The sequence below is a fragment of the Macaca nemestrina genome, chromosome 2 (genome assembly GCF_043159975.1).
Source record: "Macaca nemestrina isolate mMacNem1 chromosome 2, mMacNem.hap1, whole genome shotgun sequence".
NCBI classification, from domain to species: domain Eukaryota; kingdom Metazoa; phylum Chordata; class Mammalia; order Primates; family Cercopithecidae; genus Macaca; species Macaca nemestrina.
The window spans coordinates 9,086,906-9,108,361 of record NC_092126.1 but is presented as its reverse complement, the minus strand read 5'-3'; the positions used below and the strand labels follow the sequence as shown (position 1 = coordinate 9,108,361).

General features: G+C 39.6%; 1 long non-coding RNA gene across 1 annotated transcript; it reads right to left on the bottom strand.

The window, feature by feature from the left end:
* Nucleotides 1-1,909: 1,909 nt before the first annotated feature.
* On the bottom strand, nucleotides 1,910-5,173 carry LOC105470875 (uncharacterized). The gene is made up of 3 exons (XR_980830.2): nucleotides 5,126-5,173; nucleotides 4,544-4,581; nucleotides 1,910-2,006 (listed from the first exon to the last, which is right to left on the bottom strand). It is a non-coding gene; the product is annotated as an uncharacterized lncRNA (long non-coding RNA).
* Nucleotides 5,174-21,456: the final 16,283 nt, after the last annotated feature.

The following is a 21,456-nucleotide window of genomic DNA, read 5'->3' as shown; positions in this document are numbered from 1 at the left end:
TCCCAAAGTGCTGGGATTACAGGCATGAGCTACTGTGCCTGGTCAAAAACCATTTTCTTAAAAATGTGTTTCTCTAGTTAAAATGTCCTGAAGATGCGTTCTGTATCTCCTACTCAATGAGCGAAGGAAGGTAGACCTGGAATTGCCAATGAAATTTCTTACCCATAGCTAGACTGCAGTCTAAACTCTTTTGTCTTATTAAGTACTGTAAACTCTTTACTCTTGTCATGAATTCAGGGTTATGAAGAAAAATGATCTTTTGATAATAGATACATTATGCTTCATTATATAATTAGGAACCCATGGCTCTGAATTCAGGCACACTTAGGTTTAAATACCTTGGCTCCACTACACACTAGCTGTGCTACCTTAAACAAGTTTTCAGTGTTTCTGAGTCTATGTCTTTATTTAACTTTGTACAATAATAATGTAATAATAAGGTCTACCAAAAAGGTTTTGTGTTATGACTTAAGTAAAGCAATAGTGTGGTGTTTGGCATGGGTAGGTCACCATAATTATCATCGTGTCTTAGTCTGTTTACACTGATATTGAGGGAATACTTTAGGCTGGATAATTTATAAAGAAAAGAGGTTTATTTGGTTCATGGTTCTGCAGATGGTATAAGAAGCATAGTGCTCGCATCGCATCTGCTTCTGGTGAGGGCCTCGGGAAGCTTCCAATTATGGCAGAAAAGGAAAGGGAGCAGGAATGTCACATAGCAAGGGAAGGAGCAAGAGAAAGAGAGGAGGAAGGTGCCAGGCTCTTTTTAATAGCTAGATCTCATGGGAACTAATGCAGTGAGAACTCATTCTTTATGGCAAGGAAGGAGGAAAGCCATTTGTGAGGGATCTGCCCACATGACCCCAATACCTCCCACCAGGTGTTCCCCACCTCCAACATTGGGGAACAAATTTCAACATGAAATTTAGAAGGGACAAATATCCAAACCGTGTCACATCATTAAGCTCCACTGTTATTACTTGCTTACTTGATTATATCACCCGCTAAATTGGAAGCCCCTCAAGAATAGAGACCATGGCTTCTATATCCATATTTTAACCTGCACCCAGAATAGTTTCACAATAAATGCTGAATAAATGATTTTACTTTTTCATTTTTGTGGTGTTTTCTCATTGTTTATGTAATATCAACATATACTACCAATAATTAAAAACAGAAGTATTTTAAACACACACATACACAAATATGCACACTCATAATTATTTAAACAAGATTCCTGGTCTTGAAAGTATTTTTGTTTCTCTTGACTTTGATTGACACTCTACACTCCCCATATCCCAGTAATACAACATGCAATTGCTACAGTGAAAAACTAAATAATCTTTATTGGCTTTCCGGGCATAAACTCAGTCTTCTAAGCACATACTTAAGATCTCATCTATGAGGCCAAAAGGTTTAAATATGGAACAGCAAGCATTTTCTGAGGCATTCATCTGACTCGTAACCAAGTACTACCTTGTGTTAATGCCTCACTTGTTTGTGAATGCCTTTTGCTACCATCAAGAAAATAAATGCTTTGTACCTGATACTTTTTTGTGCCCTCCCTCCAAATTCCAACACCTGATGTGGTTGGATGCACATTGTATAGCTAAATATATATCCATTGAATGAATGAATAAATGAGAAAATGTATTGCACAATTCCAGTCAGTATATAATGAAGGGCTACATTATATGGTAATGGACAAGACTGTAAGAGCTAGAAAAGATGTTGAAAGTTATCAGTCCAAACTTCTTCAAGTTTGGACAGGGAAACAGAAATCATGCTGGATCTTTAAATAGAGGGAGTTTTAATATAGGGAATTTGTCATATCTGTGACAGAAGTACTGAAAAACCAAATAGAGGATAGTAAGGCAACCCAGAGAACAAAGACCACTCCTCACCTGGAGGGACTGGAGGGAGGTGGTATTGCTTCCAGAGTTCAGAAGCTGGGACTGTCCACAGTAGCTGAAGCCATAGAAGAGACATAGCCATTACTGCAGACACTGCAAACATACACAAAAATAGGAAAAGTAAAACACTGGCTTGTCTTTCTCTTCTTGAACCTTTTTTCACGCTTTCCTGGAGCCAAACCTACCCAAAACTAGAGGGCAAGGGAACCTCATTCCCTTGTAGTGATACAGAGAGGAAAAGGGAAGGGAGAGGATGGATCTGAGAGCAAATTGGCAGTTGACCAGCATAGGTTCCTAAAGCAAGGGAGGTATGGGCTTAGTCTGGAAAGATAAGTTGAATTCTGAAACTTGGAGGGGCAAGAATGAGGCATTTGGGAAAATGGGACCTAAAAGATCAAAACCAGGGAGGTATGAGGTATATTGATGCAGTGTGGGGAGGCCATCCTGGGTTGATTAGGAAGTGCATGTTGAATAGCACTGGGATTAACTAGGTAAACTGGGTTAGATCCTGACCTGGTATGCTGGTGGAGGAGTGACATGAGAAAATGGTATTGAAGGAAGAATGTTTGGCAGGGGCATGCAGGGTAGTTTTGAGTGACAAGAGACCAGAGGCAGGAAAGCCACAAAGGAAGCTACTGAGATAATTGACACGTGGGCCAGCCAGAGTCTTGTCAAGGTATTGGCAGCAGGTATAGAGATGAATATTTCTCACTGTAGAAGATGAAGATAAAGAAATGGTTAAAAGTGATGCCATTTATTTTCAGTCCGGATAATTAGAAGAATAATTGTGATTGAAATGGGCTGGTGACTGAAGATGATAGCAAAATATGAATGGACAAATCAAGGAAAATGAAGATATGCCACTGAAACTTGTTTGAAAAGATAGATGTGGTGATGTAGCTTTGAAGGTCATCAGCAGGCCATGAGAATGAATGAGGAAAAATTGCATGGGGAGAGGGACTGTTGAGAGAGTCAAGGACTAACCCTGGGTAATGTCTTAGAAGAGCCAAGAGGCAGAAGGAGAAAGAGGCACAAGAGAAAGGGACCGAGGAGCAGTCAAAAAGGCAGAAAGATGGGTAGAGTTTCAAGACAGAAAGTGAAAAGGCAAGCCAGGGCAGGATGAGGAGTCAGTACTATGCAGGTAGAGGAAATATGGTTCAATTGGCAAGGTATAGTCACATGATGAACAATCCAAAACTCATGCTTGAATGGAAAGAATAGAAGGAAAAAAGTATGGTCGCAAGTTTTAAATGATACAGAAAAGTCGATAAAAATACAGACCAAGAAAACACCTTACAAAGTTCACTTTGAATCATTAAGTAACAAAGATTACCTCTCTATTCTGAATTTTCCTTAAAATGTAATGATGTATTTCTTTCTGTTAAAAAAATAAACCAAACATGTTCACATACGCTTACTATATCTTCTCTTCCGTGATTTCTTTCCTTGTTAAAACTATGTGTCACAATTTATAGCATGTCGTAGTACCTCTAAGGTGTTGCATATTTTTTAGGTTCCTTTGGTTATAATTCTGTATTGATGAAACTTTTTTTTTTGCAGTATTATTTAACTGTCTTTGGAGGTTGGAATTTGCCTGGGATTCATCCAGATGTAGCTCAGCTCTGTTTTGCCATCAAAACAGATTCTAGCCAAGGTTAAACTCACTAAGAGAGAGTTGGGGATTATTTGATAATAAGCCATCTACCTGGCTTCAGCATAGTGGACAACATTGGACTTGTCTGAGGTGAAACAAGGTGTATCTGAGGTCTGTCTTGCTGAGGTGGGAACTATCAGTGGCTAGTGATAAGAGAAGGACACACAAGGTGAAAACATAAAAGGGGTGTGTGTCTTCAATGTGTAGAGATAACCTGGAGGTAAGCATGTACACTGGAAAGGCAGCTATTTGAAATGAGAAGACCTGGGTGCTTGCCTGGCTTTGCCATCTCTTGGCTGCATGATTTTGAACAGATCATTCAATTAACCTCTCTGGGCCTTACATGGCCCTTGGGAAGATTAACCAAGAGGAAAAGATGGAAGTGTGGAGCATGCTGCTTGACTCTATGTAGGTGTTCTTGACTGTTTTTCTTTACTATGCTTTATCTAGGAAGACAAAAACTTAAAAGAATGGTTAGGCATCTTGTCAGAAGCAAGACAACAGTGGGTAAGTCCTGTCTCCTAACTCGTGAAGGCTATCGGCAGTCTTCTGGGCTTTATCTGTATACATGCCTGTTAATGGAGTCCCTCACAACTGATGCTAAGTCTAAGTCAAGATTTGTGACATCTTACGCTTGAGCAACAGAGACAGGTACTCTCAGGTGTCCTGCCACTCACTCTAATTTGGTTTGACTGATTCTGTTTCAAACTTTACAATTTACCTTGAATTTCTCGAGCTCAGAAGGTAAATTCCAGTGGTTAGAACATTTATAAATGCAGCTGTAGCAGCCATAACCTGTGACTGACACTTTAAAAGGCCAGCAATTGATTCCAAGCATAGCAGAATATTTGACTGCTCATAATATCCCTGCTACATTTACGCATGCACACTCACAAACGTACACACACACACACACAGAGCAGATATTTACCTGTGTTTGTGCTAAGTCACATGCACAGGAGATTTTGTTTTTTACCTGAAGGAAGAGAAATGGTGTTCGGGTGGGGTCAGAGTCTAGGAAAAAGTAGGACAAGAAAAAGTGAGAAGATGGCACGGCTCATTTCTCATATTTTTCCATTGACTGGGTTTGAGTGCTATAATTAGTGGGGGCTGTGGGCGGGGGCTGGGTGTGGAAGCTGGCAGGCCTGTTTAAAAAATATTTTGTGAGATTCTTGGCACAAGCATAACCACTGGGGCCCAGGTGACCAAGGGTGACACTGAGCTGGGGAGGAGGTGCTTCTCACTGATGCTGCACGGAAGTCAGCACAGCCTTGGGACCAGAGGCCTGGAAACTTTGACCACTCTGGCATAGGCATTGGGCTGCTAATGATGGGTGGAGCAGTTGTGGTGAGGCTTCTCCTGGGGGCTTTGTGGGCAACAGAGAAGACCTAGCAGAACGCAGAGAAGGAAAGGGAGGGGAGGGAAGGTGCCTTATGCATACTCTATCTGATCCACTGGTCCTTGGGCCTGTCACACAGTCTACTCAAGGGATCCCAGGAACAATTGGAGCAAGGGTTAGGTGACCTTAATTTTAATACCAGCTTTGTCATGGACTTACTTTGTTGCCTTGGGCAGGTCATCCTTCCCTCTCTAGATCTGTTTTCATATCTGGAAAATGAGGATTTGGGATTGGGTCTCAAAGATTCCTTCTAGGTCTAACAATTAACCTCCGAATCGTATTAATCTGCTGTCAGTTAATCAAACAAAATATTTTCCTAGTGCCTATATCAAGTTTCTACTGCCAAATTCTAGAGATGGAATTATAAGTATATTGCATGTTGCCTGTGATGCTTGTCAGGTCCAGGTTCAAAACCCATTTTTGGCATTCACTGGCTGTTAATTGTCTTTACCTCTATGATCTTCAGCTTCTTCATAGGAACACTGAGGATAGTAACACCTCCTGTTAGGGTTATTAAAAACAAAATGGGCCAGGCATGGTGACTCACGCCTGTAATCCCAGCACTTTGGGAGGCCAAAGCGGGTGGATCACCAGAAGTCGGGAGTTCGAGATCAGCCTGGCTAATGTGGTGAAACCCTGTCTCTACTAAATATACAAAATTAGCTGGGCGTGGTGGTGCACACCTGTAATTCCAGCTACTTGGGAGGCTGAGGCAGAAGAATCACTTGAACCTGGGAGGCGGAGGTTGCAGTGAGCCAGGATTGCACCATTGCACTCCAGCCTGGGTGACAGAGTGAGAGACTCTGTCGCCAAAAAAAAAAAAAAAAACAACCAGACAATGCATTGAAGACATAGTAGGTACTCAGTGAATATTGCCAACCATTATTTTATGATAACTTAGATATTCTAATAATGGACACTATTAACCTATAAATAAAAATGTGACTTTATAAAGTACCAATAGAAATATCAATACATATGAGCTTGTCAAGGAGTCTTACTGAATTAAGACACTTTCTGCTCAATACATATTCTATCATAAAACTAAGGACCCATCCTTTGAGAATGCCCTGATCTTTAGCTGTTTCATTACTCAGGCTTGCCTCAGAATTCCACTCAGCTTGTCATTCCTCGTGTTTTTTTTCCTCTGACAAGAAACTGAGAAAGTCCAAGGATCTTTTCAACCTATGCAACTTAAAGATTTCAACCTAATTAAAGTAACTTTGCTTAATTAGGCTAAATATAACTTCTTTTATTCTGAATCAGTCTCTAGAGAAAGCTATTCATTAACTAAGCTTTCTGTCTCTCACTATGCATTTCTCTCAGAACTGCCACCTCTCCTCCACCCTCCACTTGGAACACTGTGATGTGGCCTAAACTGATGCTGGTCTTGTAAACCTATGTTTTCTGTGTATTACCTAAATTCAGCACATTATCTGATGTCATGCAGAAGAGGAAACTTCCTAAGTCCACACAGTTGCTACAAATAGTTACACAACACTTGACCTTACCCAAATGTTTCAGGAGAGACTTTGCACCCCCAGAGGAAGCCAACCATATTTTTGTCATTTCTCTTGCCCCAGAAATAGTAGACGCTTGATAAAACATGTTAAATTACGGTAACAGACAATATGTGCACATAATTTACCAAGAATAGTTGCAAACATTTTCTCATATGATCCTTGCAGCAGTTCTCTAAGAAAAATATGATTGTGCTGTTTAACAAATGAGGACCCATAGATTGAGTGATTTTATCCAAGTTACATGAATCATAAAGTAGTAAAGCCTTGCCTTGATTCTAAAAACAAAACAAAAGCAAAAAGCAAGTACCAGGCTCTGTTACCAAGTGGGTCATGGGTACATTACGGTCCTATAGGTGGGGTGAGGTGAAGGATACTCAATGCCTGAAGGTGTATAAGTCTGTCAATGAGCTATTCTGCTGTAAGTTATCCCCACAATTCATAGACATGCAGTTCACATCTCACTGTATTTGCAAGACATGCAATTCATATCTCATAGTATTTGAAAACAAAAGGGAAAGATGGCTGGTGGTGGGCACATATTTTCATTAATGTTTAGATTCCTCCTGTGTGTGTGTGTGTGTGTATGTGTGTGTGTGAGTGTGTGTGTGTGAGAGTATGTGTGTGTGTGAGTGTGTGAGAGTATGTGTGTGTGTGAGTGTGTGTGTGTATGTGTGTGTGTGAGTGTGTGTGTGTGTATATGTGTGTGTGTGTGAGACTGTGTGTGTGTGTGTATTATAGAGTTCCAGTAGCTGAATGTTGCAGCTAGACCAGTGTTTGCTTCCCTAACAGGAGACGGCGGTTGCTGGTCTGGTTCATTCTTCCCTGGGAGAGTCCTAATTAATATATGGTCCTCTCTCAACATGGGCTAATAACTAACTCCTCAGCCTAATCAAAAAGTATTTGAAGCAAACATACTGCGATTACAACTTTCCTTCCAGTTTAAGGATGACATCAGCAGCTTCATAGTGGAATCACTTTCACTTCTCAGGAATAAGTGACCTCATCCATAATGAAAAGTTCAAAGGTACAAATATTGTTACCATTAGGAAATTAATTGAATATTAAAATCCATTTACACTTGAGGATATGGATGTATTTCATTCATTTTGCTTTCAATAAAATAGAAGTCATAAAATCATGAAATTAAGTGTTCAATCACTGTATTAGGGTTCTCTAGAGGGACAGGACTAACAGGATAGATGTATATATGAAAGGGAATTTATTAAGGAGTGTTGATTCACACCATCACAAGTCCCACAACAGGCTCTCTGTAAGCTGAAGAGCAAGGAAGTCAGTCTGAGTCCCAAAACCTCAAAAGTAGGGAAGCCGACAGTGCAGCCTTCAGTCTGTGGCCGAAGGCCTGAGAGCCTCTGGCAAACCACTAGTGTAGGTCCAAGAGTCCAAAAGCTGAAGAAATAGGAGTTTGATGTTCAAGGGCAAGAAGCATCCAGCACGGGAGAAAGATGGAGGCCAGAAGGCTCAGCCATTCTAGTCCTTCCACATTCCTCTGCCTGCTTTTATCCTAGCCGTGCTGGCAGCTGATTAGATGGTGCCCGCCTAGATTGAGGTGGGTCTGCTTCTTCCTGTCCACTGACTCAAATGTTTCCTTTTTTTTTTTTTTTTTGAGACAGGGTCTCACTCTCTTTCCCAGGCTGCACTGCAGTGGTGCAATCACTGCTCACTGCAGCCTGGAACTTCTGGGTTCAAGCGATCCTCCCCCTTCAGCCTCCCCAAAATGCTGGTACTGCAGGCATGTGCCACCACACCCAGTGAATTTTTTTTTTTTTTTTTTTGAGATGGAAGTTTGCTCTTATTGCCCAGCTAGAGTGCAATGGCACGATCTCGGCTCACCACAACCTCTGCTTGCCGGGTTCAAGTGATTCTCCTGCCTCAGCCTCCTGAGTAGCTGGGATTACAGGCATGCACCACCATGCCTGGCTAATTTTTTGTATTTTTAGTAGATACGGGGTTTCTTCATGTTGGTCAGGCTGGTCTCGAACTCCTGACCTCAGGTGATCCACCCACCTCAGCCTCCCAAAGTGCTGGGATTACAGTCGTGAGCCACCGTGCCTGGCAATATATTTTCTTTCTTTTTTTTTCTTTCTTTTTTTTTTTTGAGATGGGGTCTTGCTCTCTTGCCCAGGCTGGAGTGCAGTGTCACAATCTCGGCTCACGGCAACCTCCGCCTCCCAGGTTCAAGTGATTCTCCTGCCTCAGCCTCCTGAGTAGCTAGGATTACAGGCAAGCGCCACCACACCCGGCTAATTTTTTTTTGTATTTTTAGTATAGACGGGGTTTCACTGTGTTGGTCAGGCTGGTCTGGAACTGCTGACCTCGTGATCTGCCCGCCTCAGCCTCCCAGAGTGCTGGGATTACAGGTGTGAGTCACCACACCCGCCCTGATTCAAATGTTAATCTCCTTTGGCAACACCCTGACAGACACACCCAGGAACAATACTTTGCATCCTTCAATCCAATCAAGTTGACACTCAGTATTAACCATCACAATCACTTAATAAGTGATTTGTCTCTTGGCTGGTGTTGAAGTAAAGGTGAGTTTAGACGTTAGCATGTTTACCTTCATCTTGGCATTCAAGGTCCTCTATGATCTGATTCCAAATTGTATTTGGTATATCATCTTTTTATATAACTTTCAAACGGAGAAAATGGTCTTTCACAGGTATGCCTTGTGCTTTTCCATCTCTATCTTAAAAAAACAAACAAACAAATTATTGTTTCATCATTTTGAAACACCTTTCTTCATCTCAACATACACAAATCCTACTCATTCTTTGAGATCAGCTCTAATCACTTGAAGTGGGTTTTTTATCCTTCTAGCCAAAAGCCGTCTTCCCTCCTCTTCTGAACACTCCTGTCATGCCTATTACTTATAGTAATCTCTTTCTTTCTTCTGATATTATTTGTATCTTTTCTGCTCATTAAATAGTAGACTCTGGAGAAGGGGCTATATCTGATTCACATTCACTTCAGCTATTGCTTTAGTAAGACCAAATTCTGCCGCAGGAAAACTAGATGCTGAGCACATCTTCCCTTGGTTTATAGGAAACCCTGCCTACTAAAAATTTTGTATTTTGTTCCTGGTATTTTACCTAGTAGAGAGTAGATTTTAAAGTATGTAACCACTTGTAAATGTTACATTATACGCATGTGCCATAGCTCCTAGCACATAGCACAAACTAAATGTTTGCTGAATAAATTAATGAATGAAACAGCAATGGTGTTAAACCATACATCTTTCATCTTAATACTCAAGAACTATTACTATCTGCTTGTATAAAATTTGTGGGCCAGGTGCAGTGGTTCACACTTGTAATCCTAGCATTTTGGGAGGCTGAGGCAGGCGGATCACTAGGTCAGGAGTTTGAGACCAGCCTAACCAACATGGTGAATCCCCATCTCTACTAAAAATACAAAAAAGTTAGCCAGGCGTGGTGGCGCATGCCTGTAAACCCAGCTACTCGGGAGGTTGAGGCAGGAGAATTGCTTGAACCTGGGAGGCGGAGCTTGCAGTGAGCTGAGATCGTGCCATTGCACTCCAGCCTGGGCAACAGAGCGACTATGTCTCAAAACAAAACAAAATATATATACGACATATATATATATGACACACACACATATATACGTTATATATATATTTGCATCCTGACTTCTTTATTTTCCACCTCTCTCTGCTATTCAGACACCGGAAGGTCAAAATTAAGCTGCCCAAAGACATCAGAATGAAGCTATGTATTTTATAGTTTTTCAGCATATCATGTCTGAAGTTCTCTTGCTACAGAAAATTTACTTCTCCAACAGTTAAGAAAATAAGTTTTTAAAAAATCAGGACAGGTAATACATACTGAAAAAAACGGTGGACTTCTTTAGATACTCATAGGAACACTTTAGTGCTTACAATAAATCAGAGCCAAGGTTTAAGGACCCCAGTGCTTATTTTGGCACTAACAGAGAAAGGTCATAGTCATTCTTGACCTTGACCTCAAATGTCAGGGTTACTTCCAAAAATACTAAGTTTATTTCAGTTACTTACAAAGGTAATTAAACTTATAATAAATCACCTATAGCTATATATTTTCACCCCATTTCCTATATCCAATCTACATTCAGAGAGTATTTGTGATCCATGTGTGAGAGGAGGGGAAGAGAGAAATAAAAGACTTTGAAAATTGTCTCAAGGAGTGAAAAAAGGCTTGCACTTGAATTAGGAGGTCAAATTAACATCACTTGCTGTGACAATTGAGTAAATAATGTATCTTTTTCAGACATCAAACTTTTTAAAAAAGCAAGTTATTAGATTAAATTACCAATGAAGTCACTCCAAGCCCTAACACTCTCTCTTTCTCTCCCTCTCTCTCAGATATATATGTATCTATTGATGTCTATCTATTATCTGTCTATCTATCTATCATCTATCTATTTAATACTTTTTACGAAAGATACAACCAAAGTATTTGATTTAGGATATTTTTTCATCTGTGTTCTTAAGTCCAGTTGAGTGATTATAGGACTAACAGTCTATAGTTTGATATTAGGATTTGCTGCTGTTACAGAAGCAAACGGGAAGCTGTCCATCAAAAAATACTGTGGAATGTTTTCTAAAAAATTCAATAGAATTCATCTGTAGAATCACATGGGATTCATTTAACAGAAAGATCTCTGATTTTTTTTCAGTCTTCTGACTACTGGCTATTCTGGTTTTTCAAGACTCTTCTGGAGTCTATTTTGTAACTTGTACTATACTAAGACTAAGACATATCCAATTTGTCTAGATTTTCAAATTTACTGGCATAACTTATAAATAATATTCTGTCTTAACATTTTCAAAATCTGTTCCATATTGGTATTTTAGTCTATTTTCCATTGCTTATCATGGAATATCTGGACCTGGGTTATTTATAAAGAAAAGAAATTTATTTCTTACAGCTATGGAGGCTGAGAAGCCCAGCGTTAATGAACCACATCTGGTGAGGCCCTCCTTGCTGGTGGGGACTCCGCAGAGTCCCAAGGCTATACAGAGCATCACATGGTGAGAAGACTGAGCAAGCTAGTTCATGTCTCTCTTCCTCTTCTTATAAAGCCACCAGTTCCATTATCATGATAATGCATTAACCTGTTAACCTATTATTTCATTAATTCATGAATGGATTAATCCTTCATGACCAAATCACCTTTTAAAGATTCCACCGTTCAATACTGCCACATTGGGAATTAAGTTTCAACATGAGTTTTGGAGGGGACAAACATTTAAACCATAGCAATTGATAATAACATTTTTTATTTTGTTTGTCTTCTTTCTTTTTCTTTACGAGATTTTTCCGGGAGCTTACCTATATAATTAGTCTTTTCAAGGAAGCAGCTATTGGGGTTATTGATTAATCCTAAAATTTATTATTTTATTAATACTTTCTATGTATTACTTTTCAACAGCCATTGGCTTTATTTCATTGTTATTTTATATAGTATTTTAAATTGAATTCATATTTAATTTATTTTCAGTATTTCCTGTCTGATAGTAAACGCATTTAAGAACATACGGATTCTTCTGAATATTACTTTAATACAAAGCTACCGCCCACAAATTTTGACATGTAGTATTCTTATTGTCATTTATTTCTAAATGGATTTTGACCACCATTATTGTTTAAAATGTTTCAATATTTTCAGGTGGATTGTCATTTTTTGGAGAGGATGGGTAATGTTTGTTGTTAATTTCTAACTGTACTGCTTTAAGATCAGAATCTCTGATCTCTATGTAATTTTTGCTTCATAGTAGGCTGATAATAGGTCAGTGTTTACAGATATGCAAAGTGTTTGGAAAAAATATAGACTGTTAATTAAATTATTCAGATCTGTATTTGCTTTTGATCTACTTAAGATGACAATTATTGAGAAAGGTGTATTAAAATATTTCATTGTTTTTGCTTTATCACAGTTTTTTATTTAGATATTTTGAATCCATTTTAATTAGGTATATAGAAAGTTAATGACAGCTTTATTCTCTTAGTCATATCTTTTATCAATTTAAACAATTCTTTGATATTTAAAAAACGTTTCCCCTTGAGTTCTGCTTCTTATATTAACATCAATATATCTGCTATTTTCAACATTTACCCTATGTATCTCTCTAATGTTTTCATTTTTATCTTTTCTGGATCTTTTTGTTTTAGGTATATCTTTTAAAAATAACTTATTGCTAAGCTTTATTCTTTTCTTTAGCAAATCTTTGTCTCTGACTTATAATAGGGAAATTTGTTCCAAAGTCTTTTGCTTTGATTAATGACATTTTGCAATTGTTTCATGCATTTTATGTTTTTAACTTATGACAAGAAGCAGTGTAAAAGAATGTTATTTGCTCTGACTGGGAAACCCATTTCTACCGTAGTAGATATTTGACCTTGCTTAAATTACATACATTTTCTGTGCCTCAGTTTCTTCATAAATTAAATGACAATGATTATAATTATGCTCAATTCATTGACTTATTGTAAGGATTAAGGAAATTATTACACGTAAAATATGTAAAACTTTGCCTGAGAAAGAGTATATATGAAATAAATGTTAGCTATAACTATCATTATGTGGTTTTCTTCTTTCCACTGTATTTGTTCTCTCCACCCCCTTTCTTCTTCCGTGGTTTGTAAACAGTGCATTTAAGTTTTATTGTTCTAGCAGTTACTTTGTATATGTGACAGATGCATTTTTGAAATCAACTTTCTTGAAATATCATTTGTGTATAATGTCATGTACCCATTTTAAGTATATATTTTGATGAATCGTGATGAATATATACAACCACTTAATTACCACCACAATTGAGATAAAGGACATTTCCATCACAGAGTAATAGCCTGCGTCATTTCCTATACAATGCCCTCCCCACCCTCCACCTCTTTCCAACATCCCATTAGTCATTGATATGCTTTCTGCCACTATGGATTAGATTTATCTTTTCTAGAGTTTCATATAAATAGAAACACATAGCAGACAGTCTTTTGTAACACATATTAAAAATTATTTTGCCAGTATTATCTGGAGTTATTTAATAGCTCTGTCCTCCCCTAAATAATAACTTCAGTAGTTTTTCTCTTTCCTCCTCCTCTCTGTTACCTTCTATTTTCAGATGACCTAAGATCCTAGTTACAAATATTTAGAGATTATGCATTGAGTTATTTATTAATCTGTTTTCTACTTCATTTATTCATCACTGCATCTTGTATCTTCTGTGTTATTTATTTTATCTATTTATTTTTGCTTCCCACATTTTTTTCAGATATTTTCAATACATAGATATGTACTTTTTCCTAGAGGGCATGAAAGGTGGTAAGTTTTCTGAATCTTTGCAATACTCAGTGTGTCCTTATTTTTCTCTCCTATTTGAATGGCATTTTAGATGCTAAATGTAGGATTCTAAGAAACATTTTCCTCCTTTATTTTCTCATGATACGTAGTTTTGTCAACAGGAGCTCAGATTTGGCACTAAAGAAGACTAACACAACTGGGTCTTTTCACTCACTATTTTTCAGTTCCGTGGTATCTATTTCTACTTTGCAGTTTATCAGTGATTTTTTTCAATAATGAAAAATTCAAATGTCAATCCTGCTAGTTCAGTAGTTCTCTAATAGTAATATGCATACAAATCACCTGTGGGTCTTGTTAAAATGCAGATTCAGTTTTAGTCATTTTAGGATGAGGCCTGAGAGTCTGTGGTTCTAACAAGCTCCCAGGTGATGGTGATGCTGCTGTCTGCGGACCACTTTAAGGATCAAGGCCCTGGATACTGCATCTTCATGGATTTGATATCCTTTTAAACCATTCTGAAGATATACGTTATTTATCTTAAATTTCTTTCTTTTTTTTTTTTTTTATCTTCTATTAACTCTGTTTTCTTGAGATAGCGATACTTGTATTTCTTCGGTCTGTGGCTTCTCACTTCTGGTATTGATTTTCCTCGATTTTTTTTCCTTCTTTTAAAAATGCTTGGTTGTCAGAGTTACCTGTCGCTTGTCTATTGCTGTGACTGTGGGTGAGGGGAGGCGTGCTGCTCAGAGTGCACTGGGAGCAGTGCGAGGATTCTACCTCTGCCCGTCTAACTTCAGAACTGGCCCTGCTTTTGTCTATGGACAATACCACTGCCGCCAAATGTTTATCACAAGCTACGGGAGAGCACTGACCAGCACGGCTGATAATGATGATGATCAGAATAACCAAATTCACATTTTTGAGTGCCTACTGCATGCAAGGCCCTGTTCTAAGTGCTACACATGTATTAACTTGTTTAACAAATGCATCTTGTCAAAGACATGTTTAAAAATCTAAACCATATTAACAGTTCCTCTCTGTTTTTAGTGTTCTCTAATTTGCTGAAATTGATAAGCACAATTTATCTTTATTCTAATTATTTCTCCTTTTTCTTCTTCACTTCTGTGATTAAACAGAAAAATGCTAAATATACAGATATTTGCCTAGATGAAATAGCCCAAATATTCCAGCATAACTAGATAGTACCCCCAAACTGAACCCTGTATAGTGGACAGTGAATGGAGACAAAGAGCATGAGAGAAGAAGAAAAGAGAGAAGAAATAAAAGAAAGTAAACTCAAGGAGAGAGGGTGAATAAAGAGACAATATAAAAGAAGAAGGAGAAGATTAATGGAGGTAAAACTTGCACGATAGAGAATTCAGCTGCATTTTGTTTGAGTTTATGTTTAGACCTTCCTTAAACTCTTTCACATCTCTGCAAGCAGGAAGATTCATGGAGTAGCCTTCAACATTCAGACACAGCCCTGGCTGTGGTGACCGTACAGATCTGACCCAGGAGAACAGGAGGAATATTAATTTTGGCTTCTAAAGAGGCAGATTTTCATAAATTTATTGGAGAGACATCTTGTTCTGTGTTGTATGGATTGTTTCTGTGAGCTGAATAAAATGGTCTCTTATTTTGTGGGCTCGCAGGGATTTTATTAGCAATATTTATTTAGACACCAAAGAAGAAGTCATTTGAATCTTGGAACCTGGTTTGAATTTGCAGCTAAATGTGATCTTTCATCTCGGGGCTGTTTTCTTTCATTTTCAGGACGTGGATAGACAATGGAAAGACAGGTGAAGCCATTGGTATTTTGGGCTCATGCCACTAAATTCCAATATTTCGGGTTCTGGGAAATTTGAAGCTCACACTCTTAAAAATGTTTTCCACTGTTTGTAAAGGCATTTGTTTTGCAAAGGAAACACAATCCTGATGTTCTGTACTTATAAAATCTGTGTCTTTAGAGTTGACTGCGCCTCTACGGGCCTTTCTACTTGTCTTTAATTAGGATTAGATAGTATTATTCTGGATAAAGAAAGCAGCCCAACAGAAAAGGGGTGGTCAAAGCAGCCCTCGGGACATCAGCCTGGTTTGAATCTATCTATATTTTTAATGAATTGTTCATTTTTCAGTTTGTAACTTGAATCTCACTGAAAATACAGCCCCCAAACACACGGAGTTTCTACCGTGGGCCTCGCCCTAAGCTCGAACCCTGGGACACAAAGATAATTCCATGAAATTCGTGGGTTCAGGGACCATCAGACGATTCCTATACAGAGACGTTCTTGGAAACAGTGCTACAACACATTATATGTACGGTAACAGGGTAGCGTATGAAGTAAATGGAAAGGGGGCCTCACTCAGCCTGAGTAAGTGGAGTACTGAACAGACTTTGTGAAGGACGCAACATTGCCCCTGGATCTCACAAAATGAAGAGATGTTCTCCAGTACAATTTTTCTTTCTTCTTCCAACACTCCATAACTGCCCCCTCCTTCTCTTCCTCATTCCACTATGCCTCTGCATGCCTACTTTTAAAGCTTTGTTTCTGAAAAAAAAAAGGATCTATTCAAAACGCTAAGAGTCCCTGTTAAATGGCTCTTTAAGAGGTCCCAGGTTGTCAGAACTGCTCCACGTCCTTGAGCTTGGAGATCAACCTGCTATTTATCCTGCTGAAATCCCTCCACCTCCTCACAGACTCCGGCTTGCATCCTAAATTTGCATCATTTGTTCTGACTAACGCAGCTCTTTAAATTATAGCACTCAACTTCACCCAGGTGTAATTGATTTTCTCTTGCTTGCTACTTGTATATTGGCAGCCAATCCCAAAAAGAGGAAGTGTCTTAAATTTGGGCGATTTGAGACATGATAGGTAGTGCTGAGTATCTGTGTGGGTCAGTGTTGATGGGGGAGGTGACAGAACTACATAACTCCCCTTCTTTAGGGTAACAATCCCCTTGCTGTCATCCATCACTGAAACCTTCCTCCTTGCTCTGGTTGAGGCAGGGAGCAGGCCCATCCATCCTGGAGAAGCAGGATGCACGACCTTAGAAAATGATTGGCATCAGTTTTACAGAGGCGTTCTCAGTTCTGGGGCATCATATCAGTCTTGTGTCATGTGTATTGATTGCAGACTTCCTTACAGAGAGTCTGGCTCACGACTAGAGTACCAATGCAATTCTTCTGGCCCCTGCCTGCTGAGAGAGGGAGATGACAGAGAGGTTGTGTGAAGGTGAAACAAAGACCTGATCTTCAGTGGCTGTTGTTTCATTTGTTCTGAGTACCTGCAAAGCTCTGCAATGGAACAGGACATCTTTTACCTTCTAATTGCCAGTCTAGGAGAGGCTGCCTGCTAGGGGCAGACTTGGGTAATGAAGACTGGCAAGATTTCTAATGATGAACAAAGGGAGAGTGGGGAGTCGTAGACCAGAGTATAGATAATTCATGGCATATTCAAAATTGTGTCTCAGTGGCTTGTCTCTTCCTTGCCCTTGCATTCGGAGTAGCTCATCTGATATTTATGGAATGTCTTTGTGGTGACATGCATGATGCTAGGTATGTGGGACCCATAGGCAAACAAGACAGAGTCCCTGCCCTTCAAGAGCCTTAGGAGTGCTGTATTAGTGTTGTTTCATCAGTCTTCGTTCTTTAAAAATCTCTTGAATTACTCCTGTTTTCTCCATCCTCTCTGGAAAACTTCACCAACTTTGGGCAAAGCTCTTCTCTATGCTTTGTACTTATGGTAGCACTGAACTCTCTAAGTCATGGTCAGATGGGTTTCTCTCCCCTGAATGTCTTGTTCATGAGTCTCTGAGGGCAAAAACAGCATATTTTCATCTCAGAATCCCCATTGCTTTTGTCAGGAAGTACATTGAGTGATGAATCTCACAGCTTATGTCTGTCTTTCTCTTATTCATTCTTCAGTACCCTTCTCAGGTTGGGATAGAAGAAACTCAGCCAGGGCCTAACGTTATAAAATGTTGTCTGGTGAATGAGACCTTGGAGCAGGAGAGGGGAGTTTGGTCAGGGTCCAGCTGTGTCTCTGATTTGCAGTTGGCTTGAATCATCTCCCTTCTCTTGACCTCTATCAGCTGTATCCATAACAGTTTCTCATGTATACTGTGGGAAGTGGAAGCGATAAGACACTGCTAACTGCATTCATAGTCAATCATTGTTTTCATGTGCACATTCATATGGCAAAAAGTTATTAAACACCAGTTGTATTGGAGGCTTCTCCCAGCAGGCTCTGCATACCACACCTCAGTTGCATCAAATGGAATACTTGCTCTCCAGTCAGTATACCTTCCTCCTCCTGTCCTGGGGCTCTTCCCCCTGCTTGGAAGGCCCCAGCACCACCCCATCACCACTGTCTCTTCTTTGGTTTTGTTTCCTGAATCCTCAGTTTCTATTCTGGCTTCTCGAGTGTTACCTTCTCTGTGAAGACCTCTCTTCTCTCCACTTGAGTGGAGCACTGCGTCTCTCCTCTGCTGTGGCAGGCCTGTGTTTGTAGAGCAGCTATAGATCTGCATGTTTACCTTCCTATTAAATTATGAGCTCCATGAGAGCTGGATTCCTCACAGTGTCTGATACCAAGGGATTGATCTTTTCTTCCTTCTGACCTGTTCTTCCACAGCAGTGGTACTCAAACATTTTGGCTTCAGGACTCCTTTGTGTGCTTTAAAATGATTAAGGACTCCAAAGAACTTTTGCTTATGTTAGTTAGATCTATTTGTATTTACTCTATTAGAAATTAAAAGTGTGAAATGTAAAAAATTCATTAGTTCACATATTTTCCAAAAAAAGTGGTGTTGTTTTACATTCTCGCAAATCTCCTAAGTTTGGCTTAATTGAAAACATAAGTATATTCAGTTTGTAATAATATGGTGTTTAGTTGACGTAGATGAAGAAAATTCTGCCTTATACAGAAATATAATGGAAAAAGAGTGAAATATTTTAATAGTGTTTTCAGATAATTGTAGACAGTTCTCTCTCTTTTTTGCTACTACATCAAAACTTAACAATTGGGGGAGTTTCTTTAAGATTAACTGCATTGTGGGATCTGGAACTGTATGAATGAACATTTTGTACTCAGTTATATTAAAATTTACTAGTGCATCTTGCATTTTTAATGTGTATTTTCTCCATGCATGGCTTTGTAACACTATGCATTTGGTCATCTGGGAAATATTGGTTCACTGAGTTCTGCCAGTCTTTCAAATGTTGGCACATTTCATTCCAAAATTCAAATTATCACATATTTCAGCATCAATACTAATCAAATCAAAAAATTTTAATTATTGGAGAGCTGTTAAGTTCCTGGTGGTGGATACACCTTTTCCAACATTCTAATTTTTTATTGAAAGCTTAAATTTTATGATTGGCAAAAGGTATTATTGATTGTGCTCTTGAAGTGGCAGCTTCACTTTGTTCATTACTGAACAAATGTCTGTGAAATACCCAGGTTTAAATACCTATAGTTTGTCTGCCAGTCATTCTTCCAAATAAATATGTGTTTCATGAAAAAAGCAATTGACTTAGTTTATATCTCAATTGCACAACTACTTTTTCTTGATATAACTATTATACTTCAGGAAACAGCAGAAGCCCTTCTTGCACATTTCTCATTTTGTCATGGAATAGAAAAAGATGTATACTCATCGTTATAAATTTCATAAAATAAATAATAATCTTAACTGCGTCTTTTAAGCAAGTTAAAGAGAAACTTTTTCTTTTAACTGTTGTTCATGGCTATGAAGAATATGGCCTGGTTTGGGTTCATTGCCTTAAACATGCTAAGGCCCCAGCAATTTTACCTGCTGTTGTTTTTGCACATCAGTCCAAATGGCAACACAGGAAAAGTGGCAAACAATAGCTTCATATTATTTTGAAAATAATTGGACCTTGTGTCTTCTCTGAAAGGATCTCAGAAACTCCTAGGGATTGTTGGACCATAATTTGAGAACTACTGACGGAAATAATTGGTTTCTGTGTTTTTCCCCCTTTATGTAGTCATCTTTTCTTTGCTAGGGGTAAAAAAGGCCTATTTGTACCAGATCTATACTGAAGATTTAAGAGGAGAGAGGATTTTCTATTTGACTTCACCTCTTTCTGCAATCTCATTCTGCCTTCGGTTTTGACATCATCTCCTTTGATTCAGCAGGGGCCAGTGACCTAGTCAGAGGGTCGCAGAGCTAAGACTGACCAATGGATCAAGTGCCGGAGGACAGGGTATAAAGAAAGAAGAAAAGAGAGCCGGGTAAGGAAAGTACTAGAGGAAACAAGGTTTGAAGATAAAATAATATGAGAATTAAAGAAAGAGGAACTAAGGAGGAGTGAACAGGAAGGGAAATACATGAAAAAAAAACAGGGACAACAAGAGTAAAGAAAATAAGATGAAAGGAAGGGGGATCCTGTGGTAGGAGCGCATGATGTCACCTGCTAGAAAGGCTGCGAAGCAGGAGATCTTGAATTCAGCAGGGCCACATCCAGCTTCCATCCTTGCAAGACTCTATATCCTCCATGGGCCTCACATTTGTCCTTCTGCAAAATGAGATGGCTGAGAGGGGAAGAGAGGGTACTGGGGGAGACAAGGACGTCCAGGGGATGGGCTTCCAGGAAAGCCCCTGCACTCCCGAAAGTGTGAGTAAAATCTTGGGTGTTCATGGGTTTTTTTTGCTAGGGCAGGGAGTGAGTTGTTCTCATAAATGACCCAAAGGTCTCTTTACCAAGCTGGATGAAGAACCACTGGTTTGGGTGGTTTATGATCTTTTGTGGCCCTAAGACTGTATGATTCTTGCATAGAAGTAGAATCTGCAAGCTGACTCTAAAATAATTTCCAAGCCTTGTAGTTTCACCATCATTGCCTTTGACCCTGAGCAAAATTCAACATGAAGTCTTTGGCCTTATAACAATTTGTTTTTCCCTATGTAGAAAAAAAAAAAAAATGAAACAACAATCCCTGAGAGTCCTGAACCCTTGTCACACTGCAGTGTCTGGCAGGTAGAGCAGGTGGAAAATCAGAATCTTTGGGAGCCACCCAGCCCAGTTGCTGCCCCCGGTGTGCAAGCAAACAGAGACGGCTTTACCCTGCATGCTGCAGCCGCAGCTCCTCTGGTCCCAGCTTGTTGACTTGGTCCCAGAGAAGGAACAAAGCTGTCCAAGTCCAATGAATGGCCGGCAGTGGAAAACCAGTGTTGCTGTCTGTTGGCAGGCAGGGCGGCCGACACCACACTTGGTCAACTCCCCACAAGCGGCGCTCCCCTACCCCCACCATGGCTAGCTTTGGCAGGCGTTGCCAGGCCTGAGAACGCAGGAAGTTTTGGGTCACGGTGACCTCTAGTTGTTGATGCCAGATGAAATATGCCCTGGAGGTTCTCCAGTGTCACATGGTGTGTGGAGCAAGAAAAGGCAGGGTTGCTCTTGCGCTGACGAAGTGGATTTTGGTTCCCAAATGGCACCCCTTGGGGAATAGGAGGGGTTGTGGGTGGGAAGGGGGGCAGGCAGGCCGAGCAGTGGTGTGAGAGTGGGCAAGGGAGAACTAGTCTTGCATTTTTCATCTCCTTCAGCCTTCCAGGAAGCCGCTTCCTCCTGGAGGTGGAGGCATACCCCCAGATTTGTGGCGTGGGAATTGGGGGAAAAGTTTCTGC